Raw genomic sequence first — 14,073 nt, 5'->3', positions numbered from 1 at the left:
TCAATCAATATTGTTGATTTTGGTTCCTCCACTGAAACCTTTAAGGTCACTCACCATAGATTGTGTTTGTCCTTTTAAACACATTTAATAGTGAAGTTCTTTTCTCGCCTTCATCGAGTGTTTTGTGAACTTACATACGAATGAGTCACAAATTTTGTTACAAGTACTTTGTTGCTTCAAAACTCGTGTGTTCTATAAAATCGTTTAATAAAAATATCCATATAGAAAATAAAAAATATTAAACTTAGTACTTCTCCAATGCAGGCATTTAGATCTGACGTGGAGTAGAGGTGCAGTGAGAGGCGAAAAGGAAGAGAGAGGGTGGAGTGTGTCTAGGGGTGCAAACAAGCCAAACCACTCGCGAGCTACTTGAGATTGGATAGATAAACAGCTTGAAACAAACTGAGCCTCAAATAAAGTTCTATCAGCCCGAGCTCGAGCCTAGTAATATATTTTTAGGTTTTAGACTTTTAGCTATTTTGGATTTCTATGTCTTAAAACTGACATTGCACTGTCGAGCTTTGGCTCGTTTAAGGTAATGAGTGAACATGAGCTCGAGCCAAACCTAGGCTCGTTTAAGGCTTTTCTCATCATACAAAAATAATAAAATAACGTATATATAATAATTATAATTAATAAATGAACCAGTTAATAACCGGTATAGGAGAGAAACCAGTTAGTAACCGATACTAATCGATGGTTAAGAACCGCTTAGGAATTTTCACCTAGGTTAATACGGTTAGTGTCAATAAGATTAAGCTTAATTTTAATAGGTTATTATCGGTTAGTGGCACCTGTACCCTATGGCATAGTAAATGATAGATAGATAGATAGATAGAGTTTGCAAGTTGATTTATTATATATTGGTCAAGTAAACCTTATCAAGTATCTTATAAGGTTTCTAATAGGCTAAAGCTTAATCTCTAAAATAGTAAAACCCTAACTAGTTGTGAAGAGGAGACAACTAGACAAACCTCAATCGCATAGCATTCAGATCAGCTTCCTTTGATGCAGCTATCGAAGCCATAGTCTAACAATTTCAAATTCAAATTCATTAATAAACAAATTCAATCGATTATTAAACACACAAACTGACAAACCTCTTGGAATCGAGCTGACGATCTTCGACATGATCGGTGAGCTTGTCGAGTGCTTTGCTCCGTTGCTGCAAATCCTTCCGAGTCTTCCTTCCGTTATCGCTTTAAATATTGGGCCCAACCTGATTTGGTGAAGGCCTTTTGGGCCGGTTTCATCGTGTTCCACATACTGATACGCTGTCCGTTTCATTTTCTAGCATAAGTGCTCTAAAGCTGTGCCGTCCAAACCGCTCGACGCTCGAACTCGCTCGTCGCTCGCTCGTAATTTGCTCGAAAAATGTTCGCACGATTGTAAACGAGCCGCTCTGCTCGGTTCGGTTTGTAAACGAGCCAAGCAACGAGCAAAGGTCTGCTCGGTTCGGTTCGGCTCGAATATTTTTAATTTATTTTATATATAATTATATATGAACAAATATATAAATATATAGACAAAACATATAAAATATAAGTATACAATTTTTTAAACCCTTTTAAATTTTTCCTATTCTGTCAATTTTATAATTTTATTAGTTCGATTCAAGTTTTCAGAATACTAAAAGTTTGTTTACATATTCATTATATCTCATTTCAAACTTTTTTCTTCTAAAAATTTACAACCCATTATACGTTTGTCTAAAAACTAGTAATTTGTTTACAACCTATTATTTACAGTCTTCAAACTTATTTCTTATTGAAAATTTTAAAGTGAAAAATAAATAAAAAAAATGCTCGAAATCGCTCGATGTTCGATCGAAAAATGCTCGGTTCGATTTTGGCTCGTTTTGTTTTACACTCGGTTCGAATTTCAGCCGTTCGGTTCGGTTCGATTGTAAACGAGCCAAACAACGAGCAAGCCTTCGCTCAGTTCGGCTTGGCTTTTGAACAGCCCTAGTTCTATTTCTCTCTCTTGATAATCTAGGGCTATAAAAGGACATAATTAAACCAGATGAGACCTTGTTCGTGTTCTTCCGTTAAGTTTTTCTCGGATAAACGGACGGTTCACGAACACTCTACCGAACGAAAATTTGTGTTCGTGTACCTCCATTAATGAATTGAGTTTGTCCGTGTCCGTTTGTTAATATTGTAAACGGACATTAACGGACAAACGAACACTAACGGAACCTAACGAACAAAATAGCACACGGACATTAATGGACACAAATGGACAAACGAACACTAGCGGACACTAATGAACACTTATAGACAAACATACATAAACGACTCTGATGAACAAACGAACATAAACGATTACATATTAATTTCAAGAAGTATAATCATTACCGGACGTTCACGAACACTATTAAATGAACGTGTTCTTTGTCCATGTCCACCCATTAAGCTTACCGTACACAATTTTTGTGTTCATGTCCTTTCGTTTATTAAACGGACGAACATAAACGAACTTCTTGCCGAACAAACGTCCGGACATCCGTCGCATGTTCCGTTCGTTTACAGCCCTACTTGATATTATAACCGTAATCTAGTAATTAATAGCATAATATTATGTATAGATAATATTTTTATGCTATACATAATATAATGCTATTAGTAATCTTCTACTTCAGCTTAATAAAACTTCGTTGCAACCCTAGGATTAGGGGTGCAAACGAGCTGAGCTGTTCGTGAGCTACTCGAGATCGGCTCGTTAAAAAGCTCGATTAGTAATCAAGCCCGAGCCCGAGCTTCACTTATCGAGCTCGAGCCAGGCTGTCATTTATATAATTTTTTAAAATATATATTAATAATTAATATATATATATATATATAGGGGATGGATCATGCGAGAAGTGATATTGTAGCGAGAAGTGCGAGAAATGAATCTAGACCATTGATTGTGTTTAATCAATGGTCAACAATAGAAATGGCATTATCGTAAATAAAGACACACATTTATGACATATTTTTAATCAAAAGGGTATGCATGTCTTTTATGGTGTTGGCCTAATTAAACCAGACATTAATGAATTCTTCGGTTATTTTTTCTTGCATAATTAATGCTCATAAGATGATTAATACTAGTTTAATATATATACATGATACATAAAAACATACTCCAACTTGTCTCAAGTGACTACACGAAATTAGTTTTACCTACACTACATTAGATATTTCTACACGACATTAGTTATGATAACACAACATTTGAAAGTGTTCCTACACTACATTAAATATGTCCAAAATACATTAGTTATGACTACATAACATTTGAAAGTATGCCTACACTACACTACATTAGTTTTACCTACACAACACTATATGTATCTACACTACATTACTTATGACTATACGACACTTGAAAGTGTGCCTACACTACATTTGAAAGTGAGCCTACGCTATATCAATTTTGCCTACACTACATATGATATTTCTACACCACATTAGTTATGACTATATAACACTTGAAAGTGTGTCTATCCTATATTAGTTTTGCCTACACTACATTTGATATATCTACACAACATTAGTTATCACTACACAACATTTGAAAGTACGCCTACATTACATTAGTTTTTTCAAGACTATATATGATATGTCTACACTCCATTAGTTATGACTATACGAAATTTGAAAGTGTGCATACACTAGATTACGTAACTTTATCTACATTACATAAGATAAGCCTACACTACATTTGTTGATTAAAAAAAAACACTTCACATTAGATATCAAATAAAAAAATTAATTAGCCATGTGTTAGAATAAAATTATTTTAGATCAAATGGATTTTAATTGTTCAAATTTTAGATGAAATAAATAATAAAATAATAATAATAATAATAATAATACAACTTATCATTTGTTAATAACTTAATATTAATTAAACCATTAATGAGTATGAGTTACAAAACAAAACATTTTATATTTTACTAACATGCCCTTTTATTTAAATAAAGAGAAATTAAAAAAAAAATCATGTGATTGGTTATAATCTCTTCTCACACTTCTCGCTTTAAGAAACACTTTTGAAACAACCAAATCATAGATATATATATATATATATAATGTTATGAAAAATAAATAAAATGATTAAATAATATATATATTTTTTATACATAAAATTATAATATATGATCATATAAAAAATAATTGATAAATAGTGAACGAGTCGAGCCCGAGCTTGAGAATCTACTCACGAGCCGAGCTCGAGCTCGAGCTCTGCGTAAGTTAAACGAGCCGAGCTAGAGCCTAGTCGAGCTCAGGCTTGGCTCGGCTCGTTTTCACCCCTACTTAGGATTCAGAATCGAAACCATGTAAAATTGTCGTGTTCTTGTTTTTATTTTCTGTTTTGCGTGTTTTGATCATGCGTGTGCATTGTGCGTTGATTTTTCATTGCATAAGGATCCAACTACATAGAGAGGCAGGTAAGCGGGCAACAAGTTACGCTGCAATCCCGTTTTGAAACTAGTTAATAACCGAACCAATCTGGTTGCATAGGTTAGGTTCGCTCAAAACCGAACCAATAAGCGGTTAAATCGGTTGACCTAAATTTGCACCAAGGTTATTGTGACATCTGCCCCGATCCGACCCGACCCAGGTACCCGTTTCTCTGACCCGATCTCTCTTTTATTATTTAATATTTATACTTATATTTTACTTTTAATAATACTATATATTTTCCTTCCCGCCTCTCTCTCTCTCTTTCTTTCCGCCGTCCCGTCCCTCTTCCTTCTCTCTTTCCGCCTTCTTTTCCCTCTTGTCGCCGTCCCGCCCTTACGCCTTGTTTTCCTCTTTGCTTGTCCTTTGGTTCTTCCCGCCTAAGGATGTCTGCAGCTCCACGCGCCAGACTCCTTACATGGAAGAATGCGTGAAGACATCTTGTTCCTGCGATGCGTGAAGAGAACTCTTCTCGCAGCGCGCTAAGAATGCATGTTCTTCCCGCAATGCGCTAAGAATGTATGTTCTTCCCGCGATGCGCTTAGAATTCTTGTTCTTCACGCAGCACGCTAAGGATGTGATTCTTCCCGCAGTGCGCTAAGGATTGTTGTGCCAGCCTTCGCGCTCACGCACTCAGCCTTCCCGCGCTTAACCCTTGTATCTTCTGTTTAAATCTAGCCGTTTGCTTTTGTGTTGTCTTATCTTCTGTGCTGTTGACCTAACCTATCTAATGTCTGAATAGTTACTTTCGGCGCAGCATGCGTACCAACCCCCATTGGTTGGTAGAAAAAGTGACTGACATTATCTTTTGAGATCTGCTTTTGCCATGCTTGACCAGTACCTTTATCTGACCCGCCATGCCTGTTACTGTTTCCCTGACAGCTTTATCTTGCTCCCTGCAGCTGCCATATCTTTTGATATCTTTTGCTTTTGGAATCTTTTGCTTTTTGAGATCTTTTCCCCTTTTCCTAGGGATTGTGTTCCCTAGGGTTTTTCTATAAATAATAATAATATTTCATAACACATCACACACAAAACACTTAATCTCTCCTGTTCTCTTGCTCCTTGCTCTCTCTGCCGTCTTCCTCTCTGCCTCCGTCTTCCTCCTTGTTCTTCCTGCTTTTCCGGTAATATATATTATAATTTACTTATTAATTATGCTAACTTATAATCAAGACTTAAAACAAATCATTAAAACAATAATCTTATTTATAGGTTAACTTGTGCTTGTTTAAAGTTGGTTCTTGCTTTATCTATCACCGCATCGTTTATCATGTGAGTTATCTCGTATCTAATCCCTTTTTATTTTAAATGCTTTGGGATGTTCATGTGTTCATACAAAACTTGAGTCTTAAACTTGTTTTTGAACTTTAGTCGCGCAGTATCCCATGTGTTGAGGACGTTTACTTGGCTGTTTATTTGTATGTGTGTATCATTAACCGCTTTGTTCGGCCTATTCCGCAGTTCCGTTGGTACCATTAGTTGAACACGGGAGACCTATCGTTTACGGTTTTCTTTGTTTACACTTGCACAGATGTTTTCTCGTTTTTATGCTCAATTGGGAGCATGGATTGAACTATGATCTATGAACTATCTTAGGCTTGATCACAATCTGATTACACCCTTGTTAAACTCTAGACATACACGTGTTGCGCGCAGATTTACTGTGATTATCTATGATTATCTATTAAACTTGATTTCTCACCAACACGCAAGTGTTTGACGTTTATTTTAACACATGTTCAGGTTTGCAGTAGCTGTTTTGGAGCTTGTGGACACGTAGGACGTTTTTACTTTTGGACCTAGAATTAAAATGTATCAAGACAAGTTAATGTTGTTTGAATGTTATAATTTATAATATATTGATTTATGTTTGATTTATGTTCTTTATTTTCCCCGCTGCGCGTGCGCGATAAAATGTGTATTAATAAATATTGACACCAATAGTGTCGCGAGTAATGAAGCAATATGTGGCGCCCCGATGTATAATCCGCCTTTGGTCGGGGTGTTACAGATTGGTATTAGAGCTCGTTGACTTTAGGATAGGTGGTTAGACGTAACGGCCTAGAATACCTAAGAGTCCCTTCTCGCGCATGAGAGAAATCTCATGTTTGCGCGCTTATTGTTAATTACTCGTTATTTATGAATATGCTCGCGCTTGCGCAGTATATGATTTTATTCCGCGATATTTCGACTTTTGTTGAATTTCGATTTTTATTGATTTTACTTACATATTCGTTTGTTGGGGTTGAAAATCCGAAAAGTCATGGTGATACATGAATAGTTGATTTTCAATTTCCATTTACGATTATGTTCTGAGGTTGGAGACTTGAAAAGTCATGGTGATACATGAATTGTCAACCTCCAATACTCATTTTCTTGTATGTTTTATATTGAGGATTGAAAAGTCATGGTGATACATGAATCGTCAATCTCCAATACTCGTTTGCTCGTATATTTTAAATCGGGAATTCGGAAAGTCATGGTGATACGTGAATTGTCGGTTCTTGATTCGAATTTGTTACCTTTATTAAGTCTGCATTTAGGATCATTTATTTTACTTTAACTTTTGATAGTATCTAACTCCGTGAAACCAAGCTTTATAAGATTAAAACTTTGCGCTAAAACCAAGATATTAACTAAAATTAAAATTTTTATAGAATGCCTCCGCTATCTCGCCGATTTCAGAGAAGAGAAGCCTCGCGCATGCGTGGACAGCAACGTTCCCAGGAAATGGCCGCCGCAATAGCCCAAGCTTTGAGCCAAAACAATGCTAATACCTCCAGTTATAACGTTAAGTCCTTTAATGCGGGTAACCCTCCGAAGTTCACAGGTCTTGAAGGAGCCACCGTGATGCTCCAATGGCTTGAGAAGATTGAAAACACTTTCCTCCATACCCAATGCCCCTCAGAAAGACGAACCCTATATGCTTCCAGTGTCCTGGAATCCAGAGCGCTTACATGGTGGAATGGAGTAGCTCATGCGCGTGGCGCAGAGGCTGCTTCTAGCATGACATGGGAGGAATTCAAGGAAATTCTTACGCGAGAATTCTGCCCTCCCAACGAAGTTAAGCGCCTGGAGGAAGAATTCTGGAACTTGAAGCAATACAGCGGTGAAGCGCGCGAGTACGCGACGCGCTTCCACGAGCTAAGCTTACTGGTCCCTCACCTTGTTACCCCTTCCTGCCGAGCCATCGAGAAATTCCTTGGGGGTCTCCCCATGGAAATTCAAGATTCTGTATGGGCCAGAAACCCAGTTACCCTCTCTGACGCCATCGAATTGGCCGCTGTGCTCAGCGACAACCATGTCAGAGCAGGAACCCTGTTCCTGCGGGGAACTGAGAAGACCAAACCCAAGACTGTCCCTGAACCAACAGAAACCAAACCAGAACCCTCAAACCATAACCAGAAACGTAGGCGCAGACAAGCCTATGCGCTTACCAACCCGCCCATTGTCCAGCAACCCATTTATCAACCTCCAGTTTACGCGCCTAACCCACTGTCAACCTACCCAGCACCTCCTGTAGTCCACAACTATGCCTTAACCAATCCCGCACTCCCTGCCCCGCCAACTAAGAAACCTTACACAGGAAACCAACCCTTTTGCCCAACCTGTAGACTTCATCACCCACCTCAAGTCCCGTGTCGACAATGTAACCGATGTGGCCGCGTAGGTCACTCCGTTGAGTACTGTAGAACCCCTCCCTCCAATCCGATTGCGCCAACACCACCAGCCTACCCGCAGAACCCACAGCCAACTTACCAAAACCCACGACCCAGATCGTGCTTTAACTGCGGTGATCCCAGTCATTTCCGGAACGCGTGCCCAAGGCTACAAGTTCAGATTACTCAAGCGAATCCGGTGAACCAAATTTCGAACCAAGTGACGCGTGGCCGAGCTTTTAACATAACCGCGCACCAAGCGCAAGCGAATAACGACGTAGTTAATGGTACATTTTTGCTTAACGGATTTTATGCATCTATGCTTTTTGATACTGGCGCCGATCGAAGTTTTATCTCTCGCGCCTTCGAGCAGAAGCTTGCGCGACCGCGCGATAACTTAAGAGAAGATTTTTCAGTTGAATTGGCTAATGGCGAAACTGTTTTAATAAACTCGGTAATTAAAGATTGCACGCTTAACCTTAACGAAAACGATTTTCTGATCGACCTCATCCCTATGCCTCTTGGAAGCTTTGATGTTATCATTGGTATGGACTGGCTCTCGAAGAATCGCGCCGAAGTTATTTGCGCCAAGAAATTGATTCGCATACCTCGAGAAAATGGTGATCTTCACATCTACGGCGAAAAACCCTCCAGTGGTCTTAAACTTATGTCTTGCGCCGAAGCCCAAAGACTCATGCGGAAGAAGTGTATTGCATTTCTAGCCCATGTGGTTAAACCCGATGAAGGAAAGAAGCTTCGCGATATCCCTGTTGTGCGTGATTTTCCTGAAGTTTTTCCTGATGATCTTCCTGGTATCCCTCCCGCTCGTGAAGTCGAGTTTCGTGTTGATCTTGTCCCTGGTGCTTCCCCCGTTGCTAAATCTCCTTACCGTCTTGCACCCGCTGAGATGCAAGAATTGGCCAGCCAACTTCAAGAGTTGACTGCTAAAGGATTCATTCGCCCTAGCTCTTCGCCCTGGGGTGCTCCGGTGTTGTTCGTTAAAAAGAAAGATGGATCGTTTCGCATGTGTATTGATTACCGCGAGTTGAACAAACTCACCATTAAAAACCGGTATCCTTTACCGCGTATTGACGACCTCTTTGATCAACTCCAAGGTGCCTCCTGTTTCTCGAAGATTGATCTCCGCTCTGGTTATCACCAGTTGCGTATCCGCGATGAAGATGTTCCGAAGACTGCTTTTCGTACTCGTTATGGCCATTTTGAATTCTTGGTCATGTCCTTCGGTCTAACCAACGCACCCGCCGTTTTCATGGATCTTATGAATCGGGTGTGTAGGCCTTTCTTGGATAAATTCGTGATCGTGTTTATCGATGATGTTCTGGTGTATTCTAAGACCAAGGCCGAGCATGAGCAACATCTCCGATTGGTATTGCAAAAGCTTAGAGCCGAGCAACTCTATGCTAAGCTTTCCAAGTGTGAATTTTGGTCTGATGAAGTACAGTTTCTTGGTCATGTTGTAAACAAGATGGGTATTCATGTCGACCCATCCAAGATTGAAGCAATCAAGAACTGGATTACGCCATCCTCTCCTTCTGAGATCCGTTCCTTTCTGGGCTTAGCTGGTTATTACCGGCGTTTCATTTCGAACTTCTCAAAGATCGCTTTGCCTTTAACAGCTCTGACGCACAAAGGTAAACCGTATATTTGGGGCTCGAAGCAAGAAGAAGCCTTTCTAACGCTCAAGCGTTTGTTGTGTGAAGCTCCTGTTCTTGCGCTACCTGAGGGTAATGATGATTTTGTCGTGTATTGCGATGCATCCAACCAAGGTCTCGGTTGTGTTCTTATGCAACGAGGCAAGGTTATCGCTTACGCATCAAGGCAACTCAAGGTTCATGAAAAGAATTATACAACTCACGACCTCGAGCTTGGTGCAGTTGTTTTTGCCTTGAAGATCTGGAGACACTACCTTTATGGTACTAAGTGTATCCTCTACACTGACCATAAAAGCCTTCAGCATATCTTTGATCAAAAGGAACTTAACATGAGGCAACGCCGATGGAACGAACTCATCAGCGATTACGATTGTGAGATCCGGTATCATCCTGGTAAGGCTAATGTGGTAGCCGATGCGCTCAGCCGAAAACCCTGCCAACTTAACTGTATCTTGCCGCGCACCCAGCTTCACTTCGCGCCGATTCAAAGCAACCTTGAATCGCGTATTCGTGACGCGCAGCGCGCATCCATCAGTAATGGTAACCTTCGCGCCGAGTTAGCGTGTGGCGCGGAAGCACTCTTTGTCCCTAATCTGAGTGGAATTCTCTGCTATCTCAATCGCATCTGGATCCCTTGTGATGTGAATCTTCGCGCTGATATCCTGAGTGAAGCGCACAAATCTCGATATTCTATTCACCCTGGCGCTGATAAGATGTACAAGGATTTGCGCATAACTTATTGGTGGCCCGGTATGAAAAAGGATATTGCTGTGTTCGTAGCTAGATGTCTGACTTGTTCTAAAGTAAAAGCTGAACACCAACGCCCATCTGGTTTGCTCGAACAACCAGAAATTCCTACGTGGAAATGGGAAGGTATAGCGATGGACTTTATTACCAAGTTACCTTTGACAGCAAGCAAACATGATAGCATTTGGGTAGTAGTGGATCGATTGACTAAATCTGCTCACTTTCTGCCCATTCGTGAAAACTACCGTGTTGAGCATCTCGCGCAGCTTTATGTCAAGGAAATCGTCTGCCGCCATGGTACTCCTTTGAGCATCATATCCGATCGCGATGGCCGTTTTATATCTCGCTTTTGGAAATCTCTCCAATCTGCGCTAGGAACTCGCTTGGACATGAGTACGGCATATCATCCTCAGACTGACGGTCAGTCTGAGCGAACTATTCAAACTCTTGAGGATATGCTCCGATCTTGTGTTCTTGATTTTGGAGGTAATTGGGATTCACACCTGCCTTTGATCGAGTTTTCTTATAACAACAGCTATCATTCCAGTATCGGTATGGCCCCATTTGAAGCACTTTACGGTCGTAAATGCCGCTCCCCGATTTGTTGGAGCGAAGTGGGTGAAACTCAAATCACAGGACCCGAACTTGTTCAAGAGACAACCGATAAAATCGCCAAGATCCGTGATCATTTGCTGACTGCCAGAAGCCGACAGAAGAGTTACGCAGATCGTAGGCGAAAGCCTCTCGAATTTCAAGTTGGTGATCTTGTTCTCCTCAAAGTGTCGCCTTGGAAAGGTGTTGTCCGCTTTGGGAAGAAGGGTAAGCTTGCTCCTCGTTATGTTGGTCCATTCAAGATTCTCGCGCGTGTGGGAAAAGTTGCCTACAGACTTGACCTGCCGCTCGCGCTCAGTAATGTGCATCCAACGTTCCATGTTTCCAATCTCAAGAAGTGTTTAGCTGACGAGAACCTTCACATTTCACTTGATGAAGTTCAAGTTGATGAATCCATGCATTTCATTGAGAAGCCTGTTGAGATTATGGATCGCGAGGTTAAGCAAACCAAGCGCAGTCGTATCCCTATCGTGAAAGTTCGCTGGGAGTCCAAGCGCGGAGCCGAGTTTACATGGGAAAGGGAAGATCAAATGAAGATCAAGTACCCGCACCTGTTCTCTGCGCAACCTACTTCGAGATAAATTTCGGGACGAAATTTCTTAAAGTAGGGGAGACTGTGACATCTGCCCCGATCCGACCCGACCCAGGTACCCGTTTCTCTGACCCGATCTCTCTTTTATTATTTAATATTTATACTTATATTTTACTTTTAATAATACTATATATTTTCCTTCCCGCCTCTCTCTCTCTTTCTTTCCGCCGTCCCGTCCCTCTTCCTTCTCTCTTTCCGCCTTCTTTTCCCTCTTGTCGCCGTCCCGCCCTTACGCCTTGTTTTCCTCTTTGCTTGTCCTTTGGTTCTTCCCGCCTAAGGATGTCTGCAGCTCCACGCGCCAGACTCCTTACATGGAAGAATGCGTGAAGACATCTTGTTCCTGCGATGCGTGAAGAGAACTCTTCTCGCAGCGCGCTAAGAATGCATGTTCTTCCCGCAATGCGCTAAGAATGTATGTTCTTCCCGCGATGCGCTTAGAATTCTTGTTCTTCACGCAGCACGCTAAGGATGTGATTCTTCCCGCAGTGCGCTAAGGATTGTTGTGCCAGCCTTCGCGCTCACGCACTCAGCCTTCCCGCGCTTAACCCTTGTATCTTCTGTTTAAATCTAGCCGTTTGCTTTTGTGTTGTCTTATCTTCTGTGCTGTTGACCTAACCTATCTAATGTCTGAATAGTTACTTTCGGCGCAGCATGCGTACCAACCCCCATTGGTTGGTAGAAAAAGTGACTGACATTATCTTTTGAGATCTGCTTTTGCCATGCTTGACCAGTACCTTTATCTGACCCGCCATGCCTGTTACTGTTTCCCTGACAGCTTTATCTTGCTCCCTGCAGCTGCCATATCTTTTGATATCTTTTGCTTTTGGAATCTTTTGCTTTTTGAGATCTTTTCCCCTTTTCCTAGGGATTGTGTTCCCTAGGGTTTTTCTATAAATAATAATAATATTTCATAACACATCACACACAAAACACTTAATCTCTCCTGTTCTCTTGCTCCTTGCTCTCTCTGCCGTCTTCCTCTCTGCCTCCGTCTTCCTCCTTGTTCTTCCTGCTTTTCCGGTAATATATATTATAATTTACTTATTAATTATGCTAACTTATAATCAAGACTTAAAACAAATCATTAAAACAATAATCTTATTTATAGGTTAACTTGTGCTTGTTTAAAGTTGGTTCTTGCTTTATCTATCACCGCATCGTTTATCATGTGAGTTATCTCGTATCTAATCCCTTTTTATTTTAAATGCTTTGGGATGTTCATGTGTTCATACAAAACTTGAGTCTTAAACTTGTTTTTGAACTTTAGTCGCGCAGTATCCCATGTGTTGAGGACGTTTACTTGGCTGTTTATTTGTATGTGTGTATCATTAACCGCTTTGTTCGGCCTATTCCGCAGTTCCGTTGGTACCATTAGTTGAACACGGGAGACCTATCGTTTACGGTTTTCTTTGTTTACACTTGCACAGATGTTTTCTCGTTTTTATGCTCAATTGGGAGCATGGATTGAACTATGATCTATGAACTATCTTAGGCTTGATCACAATCTGATTACACCCTTGTTAAACTCTAGACATACACGTGTTGCGCGCAGATTTACTGTGATTATCTATGATTATCTATTAAACTTGATTTCTCACCAACACGCAAGTGTTTGACGTTTATTTTAACACATGTTCAGGTTTGCAGTAGCTGTTTTGGAGCTTGTGGACACGTAGGACGTTTTTACTTTTGGACCTAGAATTAAAATGTATCAAGACAAGTTAATGTTGTTTGAATGTTATAATTTATAATATATTGATTTATGTTTGATTTATGTTCTTTATTTTCCCCGCTGCGCGTGCGCGATAAAATGTGTATTAATAAATATTGACACCAATAGTGTCGCGAGTAATGAAGCAATATGTGGCGCCCCGATGTATAATCCGCCTTTGGTCGGGGTGTTACAGTTATTAAACTAAAGATTTGATTTTACTTTTATTCTAATTTTGAAGTTACAACAATTGGTTTGGAAAACACATGCTAAATAACAAACTAAATTGAACCTACATCACACTATTTGGTTCTAGCTACCTTAAAAGTATTGGTTAATAACTATGCATGATAAACACACTTGTTTTGTTCCTATAACCAAGAATTGAAATCCATTATCCAATAATCATGTTCATACTAGCAACCATTGTTTTCCATCGATAAAATTCGTAGACAGGAACGGTGCAGCTTCTTGCCCGCTAAGTTTCTTTAGCCTGTTTTAAAATAAATGGTAAAAATACCAATTTGCCCTCATGTGCAGGGCGCATGACCAGATTTAACCGAAAAAATTAACTGGGTTAGGGACAAAGGACAAACACTATTGGATTTGTAAACGTAAATGATAA

Source organism: Bidens hawaiensis, unplaced genomic scaffold, assembly GCF_021521415.1.
Source record: "Bidens hawaiensis isolate Kalapana, Puna unplaced genomic scaffold, B.hawaiensis_p1.1 tig00014763_1, whole genome shotgun sequence".
Lineage (NCBI taxonomy): Eukaryota > Viridiplantae > Streptophyta > Magnoliopsida > Asterales > Asteraceae > Bidens > Bidens hawaiensis.
This window is presented reverse-complemented; position numbering follows the sequence as displayed.